We start from the raw sequence: 8,234 nt of genomic DNA, 5'->3' as shown, positions 1-8,234 counted from the left end.
TATAGTAATTTGTGCACATAATACTTTATGTTTAATGTGCCTTGCAACACCATGTTCCCAGGCTAGTAATATATTGCCAGTAATTATTTTTTGTACTCAGAAGCTCTTGTGTTATAATCATTTGGCTATTTTTGCTGTGTTTGAATGCAGCTCCATTTTGTCTCTAAAACCGATTATTATTTCCAGGCTTTCATTCATTCCCTGCATTCCCACAATCTTTTCATTCACTACTACCTTACTCCGCCATTCATCATTCACCATTTCCATTCAGTCCTGAGGCATTCATCCTTCAGCTCAGAGAGAAAGTGAGAGAGTATGAGAAGGAGAGAAAGTAAGAGAGCCCCCCCCCCCCACTCAAACAAGACGTACGTGCAAGACAGCAGGACCCCCCTGTTGGAAATAAAGCCTTATCTTTCTGATCGCAGTCGCTAATTCACCTGGCCTGAACCCACTGTGTCCCCTGCTGGCTACTGTCCCTATTCAACACACACACACACACACACACACACACACACACACACACACACACACACACACACACACACACACACACACACACACACACACAGGCTATAAATAATTTTATATACCAGTAATGTCAATTATAATATAATATATATATATATATATATATATATATATATATATATATATATATATATATATATATATATATATATATATATATATATATATATATATATATATATATATTTTTATATTTAGATATTTGGGGTAATTAATGTAAAAGACAATAGCACCTACTTGCCCTCATCATGCCCCCTTACCCATCACCTTCCATCCATCCACCCACAAACACTGTATAAACACAGTGATACAGGATTGGATTTCAACACACAGTAAACCAGGTCAGGAAAACAATACATACATTTACACACACACCTCCACACTACTGATTGCTATACAGTAAGAACCAAAATATCCAGTAAAATTGTTTCAAAACCACAACTACAATTGAGAAAGCGCTTAACTTTCCCTGCCTATGTTCTCTCTCTTTTGCTGTTCTTTCCCTTTCCCTCTCTCTCTCCTACCTGATTGTCTAGTTGTTTTCCCTGGCGACTCCCGGCTTCCGTTCCCAGGCTGGGAGGTGGGCCAGTGGCCACAGTACACATACTTTCCAGCTCTGAAGGCCAGCGGAGACTCCTCCTGTCCAAATAGCCCTGCAGGAAGAACTCCACTCCTGATCACTGCCACTGCACCACAATGTCACTCCACTTTACAGATCAGAGAGTGAAGGCATCAAGGGAAGGTGGCATCACCTATCAATAAATGCAAAAGACAAGTCCCCCAAAAAGAATTTACTACATCAGCATGTAATAATAATAAGACTGCTACCTGGATATAAATAAATCTAAAAGAGGCAAAATTACCTTCAACTCAACCCACATTTATTTACAATGTCCTTTCTTTACTTAACTCTAAAATAAAAACCTCCACTGAAAAATACTTTTTAAATGACTGAACATTTGTTTTGCACCAGGTCTCAAATCAAACACTAAAATCCGCACATCCTGCAATTAAAACCCTCTGTGTGGACACATAGCAAAGGTTCAGTCTGTTGTCCTGATGATTAACATAATTTACTAGATCTTTTTGTGTTGAGTTTAGTTTCACTAATAATAAACATACATTTGCATAAAGCATCCATACTTTTCCATGCAAATGCTGATTAGAATATTAAAAACCTGAAAAGTATGAATTTGAGGTAAATTTAGGACAGATAAAAATATTTATTAAATATTTCAATTGATTGAAACCCCTAATATATATATATATATATATATATATATATATATATATATATATATATATATATATATATATATATATATATATATATATATATATATATAAAAAAAAAAATATATATATATATATATATATATATATATATATATATATATATATATATATATATATATATATATATATATATATATATGACTTACAACTGAATAGTAGACAGTTAAGGGACCAGCAGTGGCATCATGGTGGAGCAGTGATTTAAACTCACCTTCCGATCGAAAGTTCAACAGGTGCGAACCCTGGAGATGTGAGGCAGCAGTGCTATTTACTAAATTTATTTTGTTGAAAACACAATTTATAGTAAAGGTGTGTTCACTTCTCCTTTTGTTAACAACTAAAATTAATTTGTTTAAATTTTTCAACTGGACCCAAAGAAAGAGTTGAAAGAGTTCACAAAATGCCCCTCTCTACACTAAGCACATTATTTATCCATCATCACAATCAACTTTTTTGTGTTCAATTCAATTCAATTCAATTCAATTCAATTCAATTCAATTCAATTCAATTCAATTCAATTCAATTTAATTGAGAGGAGTCCTGTAAGAGGAATCAGCAGGAAATCTGATGGACACAGAAACAACATATGAATTTTCACACACACAAACAAGCTCATAATGATATTAAGGATCAGAGCGGAGATGTGGCAACCATACTTCACCACTCTATAATCCTCTTACAAAATGTATGTTATTAATATAAATAAACCTGGAAATAAGCCAAATACATCAACAAATAATACTGACATCAATTTCAAATGTATTCTTGTGCATGTAAAAACACTAGTCAGATTTAACTTAAGCGCTGACACAGCCAGTGTCTTCCATCACAACAGTTAAACATAGTGAGTACGCATGAGGCTGTTTCTGACCTTGCTGTAAGTTTCATCCCTTGCTGTGCTACTCTTTCAGTAAATCACATCACACATCATGTCATAGCTTCATGTAGACATATATCTGAAGCTGAACATCAGTCTACTAGACTTTTATGTGATGTGAGTAAAACACAACTCGATGCAAATTGCATAATGATAGGGGCACTGATTTGCACATTTGGTAGACTTTTATGTCAGTGCAGTAATCGTTTGCAGAGGCTGCATGGTGCTAAAGCTGAAAAGCAGCTGTGGTGGTCGCATGAAAAGGCACTGATAGACACAATATTAACCTTTGGGGTGATATGGACTCTGATGCTGGTACTGCCTGTGCTGTTTAAAGTGTGCAGTAGTTATACTGAGACTATACTCATACAATGCCTTGCAAAAGTATCCAGGCCGCTGATCATTTCTCTCATTTACAAATATTACATTAAAATTTCACAGTTTCACATATAAAAAAAAAAACTATATACATAAAACTCAAATTCAAATATGATGACACTGGATTTATGTTTTTATGAAAAAAAAATAAAATAAAAAAAATAACTTGCATAAGTATTCAGCTTGGCAATTGTAGATCATTTATCTTTTCATACATAAGCCACACAATTTTGCTTGGCCTACGGATCATTGTCCTGCTGAAAAGAGAATGCCCTCTCAAGTTTCAGTTTTTTCAGGAGATTATTTCCCTATATTTTTTTCTAAATAATTTTTTAGTTATGTTCTAATAAAATGCCTGGTTCCTGTTTATGAGAAGTATCCCTAAGCATGTTGCTGCCACCACCATACGTCACTGTAGGGATGGTGTGTCTTGAGGTTTAGAAAGTTTTGGGTTTGCTCCGCATATAGCGCGTCGAGTTTTGGGCAAAAAGGTTTATCTTGGTATCATCTGACCACAAAAACATTTTCCACATAACAGCTGAATCAGTTTGATAGTTTTTAGTGGTACTTTTTGAGTGACAAGTCTTTATTGCAAACCCTCCCTTTAACAGTGTTATGCAGTGCCTGTTTTTTGGTTGAATGGTGCACCATTACTCCATCCCCAGCCCTTAAACTCAGACTAACATCCACATGAATCTTAGGGATCCTAGGTTTCATTGCACAAAGTATTACATCACTTCTGCTAACTTGTGCCTTGTTCCCATAGTGCATCCTTGTGCCATCTCTGGCTGTCCACATGATGTCAAAGGAAATGTGATTCATCATACAGCATAGTCACTGTGACCTGAGTGAGGCTACGGAGCTCACTTTTATAGCAAGCTGCCATCCCCTGTGTGTTCTGGCATTCTCCAAACCTGCAAAAAAGACATGTTGAATTCAAAATTCAGTACTTGCCTACACAAGAAAATGCACTATTGTTCTTATATATTTTTTATGAGTTTTAAATAACCTTTATATAAATGTTAAACATTTAAAATGTCTGCCAACTATGCAAGATACAATTATACAAAGATGCCACAGGGTTCAACAGTAAGAATGCTATTGGGCAGCAATTAATGCATGTAAACAATATCCTGTACACTTTTTCTGCTATTATTACAGTATTATGGAAGCACATGATGTAATAAAAGCTATAACAATCGGTTGCGTTGTGTAAACAGGAAAAAACTGTCCTGTCTTATTGTTATGCTGTGCTAGGATTGAGAACAGAACACTTTTTTGGAATTGGGGTAGTGTTAAATAAAATTACATTGTAACATTTCTTTGACTTATAATGTTTTTCAATAATAATAATAATAATAATAATAATAATAATAATAATAATAATAATAATAATAATAATAATAATAAATGGTTTTCCCCACCATATAGCAGTAGCAATTTTGTCATGTACTGGATATGATAAACTTTGATAAACCCTATAAAATGATTTAATAATAAAAAGGATAAATGAGTGTACTGAATATTTAACACACTATATGGCTAAAAGTAAACGGCTGAACATTGCACCCCTATGTGTCTCCTGCCACAAAGTTGAAATCAATGTACATATAGGTGTGATTGTCAGGGGTCCACAAACTTTTGAAAATACAGTGCAATGTATTATTTTATTCATTATAATTTACCTTTTGATAATAGCAAAAGCTCATGTATGGAATACTGAGTTCTTACAATACTTGATTTATACACCTGATAGGTGTGTTTGTATGTATTTATAGATTTAAAAAGAAAATCTTCACATATTGCCTTACAATACACTTTTAACACTTCACTGCAAAATTACTTAGAGTAAATGAAAAAAAAATACACTGATTTACACTGGCAACCAAAAATATGCTAATAAATGTAAATACTTTATGGCTTTAGTAGCTTGTTTTTTTAATAGGTGATGGAGTGGTTAGCTTGTGTGTTTATGTAGTAGTATATAGCAATATTTCTACTTTTAAATAAATATTTGGCCTAGCAGTTTGTTTGATACATATGTAATTAAATAACATCATATTCATTTCAGAAACAACGAGAAATGTAAAACATTTTCCCGAGAAAATAGATTTCCTAATGCGAGGAACTGAGAATCAAATAACAAACAAAACAAACAAGAAGCTGCAGTTCGAGAACAAATTCTAATTTTTCAATTGAATCTTTAAGATGAATGCTGGGAGTTAAATAAAGTAATTCTGGTGGTTGGACAGGTATAAGTAAGATTCTATTTTAAAAATGACAAAATTTTATTATATAGTAATGTATACCCAGAAATCAGATAAAACAAAGTTCACAAATAAAACAATTAATACTTTATTACACTAAAATGTTATATATAAAATGTGAGTTAATCCAATGATATTAAAATAATATTTGAAAAGAAGCTCCATACTATAAATAGAATAAAGTGCCTCCTCAACCAGGATCATACAAAAATCATAATTACATTAAAAACTGAGTTATTCAATAATCATACAAAAAAAAAAAATCATATTTACATAATATACCACAATAATTCCACTGTGATGACATGGCACCCAGATTTTAGCTGTAGAAGATGCCAAAAAAACTAATTAATTAATGTAATTTAAAAAAGGTTGGTATAGTGATTTGAGTTATATACTGTAAGTAATAGAATTTTATACAGCTATATAAATCAACCTAAATCTCATTAACCCCAGTGCTCAAGAAATCACTGCGGATATGGAAATGTGAATCAAGAATCAGATACTAAACCTCTAATCATATTTATATGTTATGTGAAATAATTAAAAGCAGTCACTTGGCAGGCTAGTTATTTAGCGGTGGTCGGAAAATGTCCAAAATGCATATTCTTACAAAATAATTGATCTTGGAATTTTTATGATTGTAAGAATATAGAGAATTTCCTAGGAGGTTTAATAATTAGATTTTCATTAGGAAAACCTATTAACCAGTTTATTGTGCATTTATATTTAATGGTTTAAAATGATGTCCAGGGTTATGTTACAAAAATAATGTTTTTGTAATATTTGCACATGATAAGTCAATCAAGTGAGTACAGAGAAATTGTTTCAAAGAAGGTGTGATTCAGAGAGCCAGGGTTAGTTAGCATGACACACAGCGGTCAGGGGTTGGTGAGGAGCTGTGATTGAATTAGAGTGGGAAATGGGTAAAGAGCCAGGTCCACGTTCAGGACAGAAAGCTCTCTGTGCCCTGCCTGCAGACAGGAAACTACCAGGCTCACTCCGATTAAGCCTGCTTCCTCTCTCGTTGCTCTTACCTCTCGACGACCCTTTGGCCTTATGACCTTCGCTCTGAATGTGGCAGTGCTCCAGCAGGAGGCCTGGCAGAGATAATGGACATACACACAATATACACACCACACAGGGCATACAGGACACGCGCACACACACACACACACACACACACACACACACACACACACACACACACACACACAGACACACACAGACACACACAAACACACACACACACACACACACACACACACACACACACACACACACAAACAAGCACACATGAGAAACCACTCACCCATTCAAAATTGCACATAACTTCAATTCAAAAACAATATGCTCTTTTCTGGCACTTGGTTGGGATGCCTTGCTGAAGAATTCAACAGACATCTGAAGCCATGAATTAAAATGTCAAGTCTGTCTGTATTCAGCACAACTCCAATACTTCTATCTCTTTTCCTCCTTTTGGCCGAAAACAAATTGTGCCAGTAATTTTTTCCTCTCCAGGAGTTTTAAGAGTGGTAATGTGAAGCACCTGTAGCCACACAGAGGCCAGAGGATTGCTGCAGGAGTGTAAGACCTGTATAAAATCATACACACACACACACACACACACACACACACAAACACACACACACACACACACACACACACACACACACACACACACACACACACACACACACACACACGCATTTCACAATATTTCATATTTATTTTATTTTATTTTAATTTTATAATTTTAATTTTTTTATTTATGTATTATTTATATTTCTGCTATACACAATATGTATAATATATATTTTTTTTATGTTTCATTATAAAAATGCAAAAAAAGTAATTTAATGTCTATAAAAATTAAATTAATATATTAGATACATGTATTCATGTATTAATGACATAAAATGGATACATACTTCTTCCTACTAATAGATATTTAATTGATGGATTTATTTAAATGTATTTTGTTTTTACAATGTCATCTAAAAATAACTAAAGATAAACATAAAATCCCAGCAGTTCGTAATTGTTGCTTAAATAAACTAAATAGTTTATATAAAAATTATAGAATGGCATGTGTATATATATATATATATATATATATATATATATATATATATATATATATATATATATATATATATATATATATATATATATGCAATCATACATATATGCAATCATTCAGTGATTTCAATCATAATTTGAACAAACAAAGTAGCAAAAAAATCTTCAAAGCCACCTTTTATCACATCTAGCCCACTGTGTATGCTCAAAATGTAGCAACAATCAGACGTTAGCTGTCATCTCTGATCTCATCTAAAATGTAAACTCGTGAGGATACAATACAATTAGACCTGGCAAACCAGGCATTGGAGACTCTAGAGGACTGGTCGGGTGGAGTGACAGTCTCATAAAAGACCTTCACCCTATAGAGCCACAAAGCCTGGTCTAAAGGGAAAACATTCCTGTGTTGTATTCTACAGTCAGCGTTTTATCACTGTCACCTCTTATTAGATAGAGAAAGTGCACTTCATCAGGCTACAAACTCTCCACATACAACAAGATAATGTCAGTGCACAAAGAAAGTCAGAGTCTAATAATCATCTCCAGATGAAGTAAACGTTTCAGCATGGACTTTCATACTGATATCAACTCTAGTAGATTTCTAAATGTGTACAACAAATGATTTAAGTTTCTACTGTTGTGGAATTTCAGTTGTGTAAATCAGGGGTGGAGACTAATGTACTACATGTACTTTTATTTCACTTTAATGATACTTAGTATAATTAGAATAATTAGTATAATTAAATCATGTTTCTTTTACTTTAAAAAAAATCTGTTTTGTTACATTTATTTTTAGTCAGTATTAG

Source organism: Silurus aristotelis, assembly GCF_946808225.1.
Source record: "Silurus aristotelis genome assembly, chromosome: 8".
In the NCBI taxonomy this organism is placed as follows: domain Eukaryota; kingdom Metazoa; phylum Chordata; class Actinopteri; order Siluriformes; family Siluridae; genus Silurus; species Silurus aristotelis.
The sequence above is the reverse complement of the archived record's forward strand: the minus strand, read 5'-3'. Positions refer to the sequence as shown.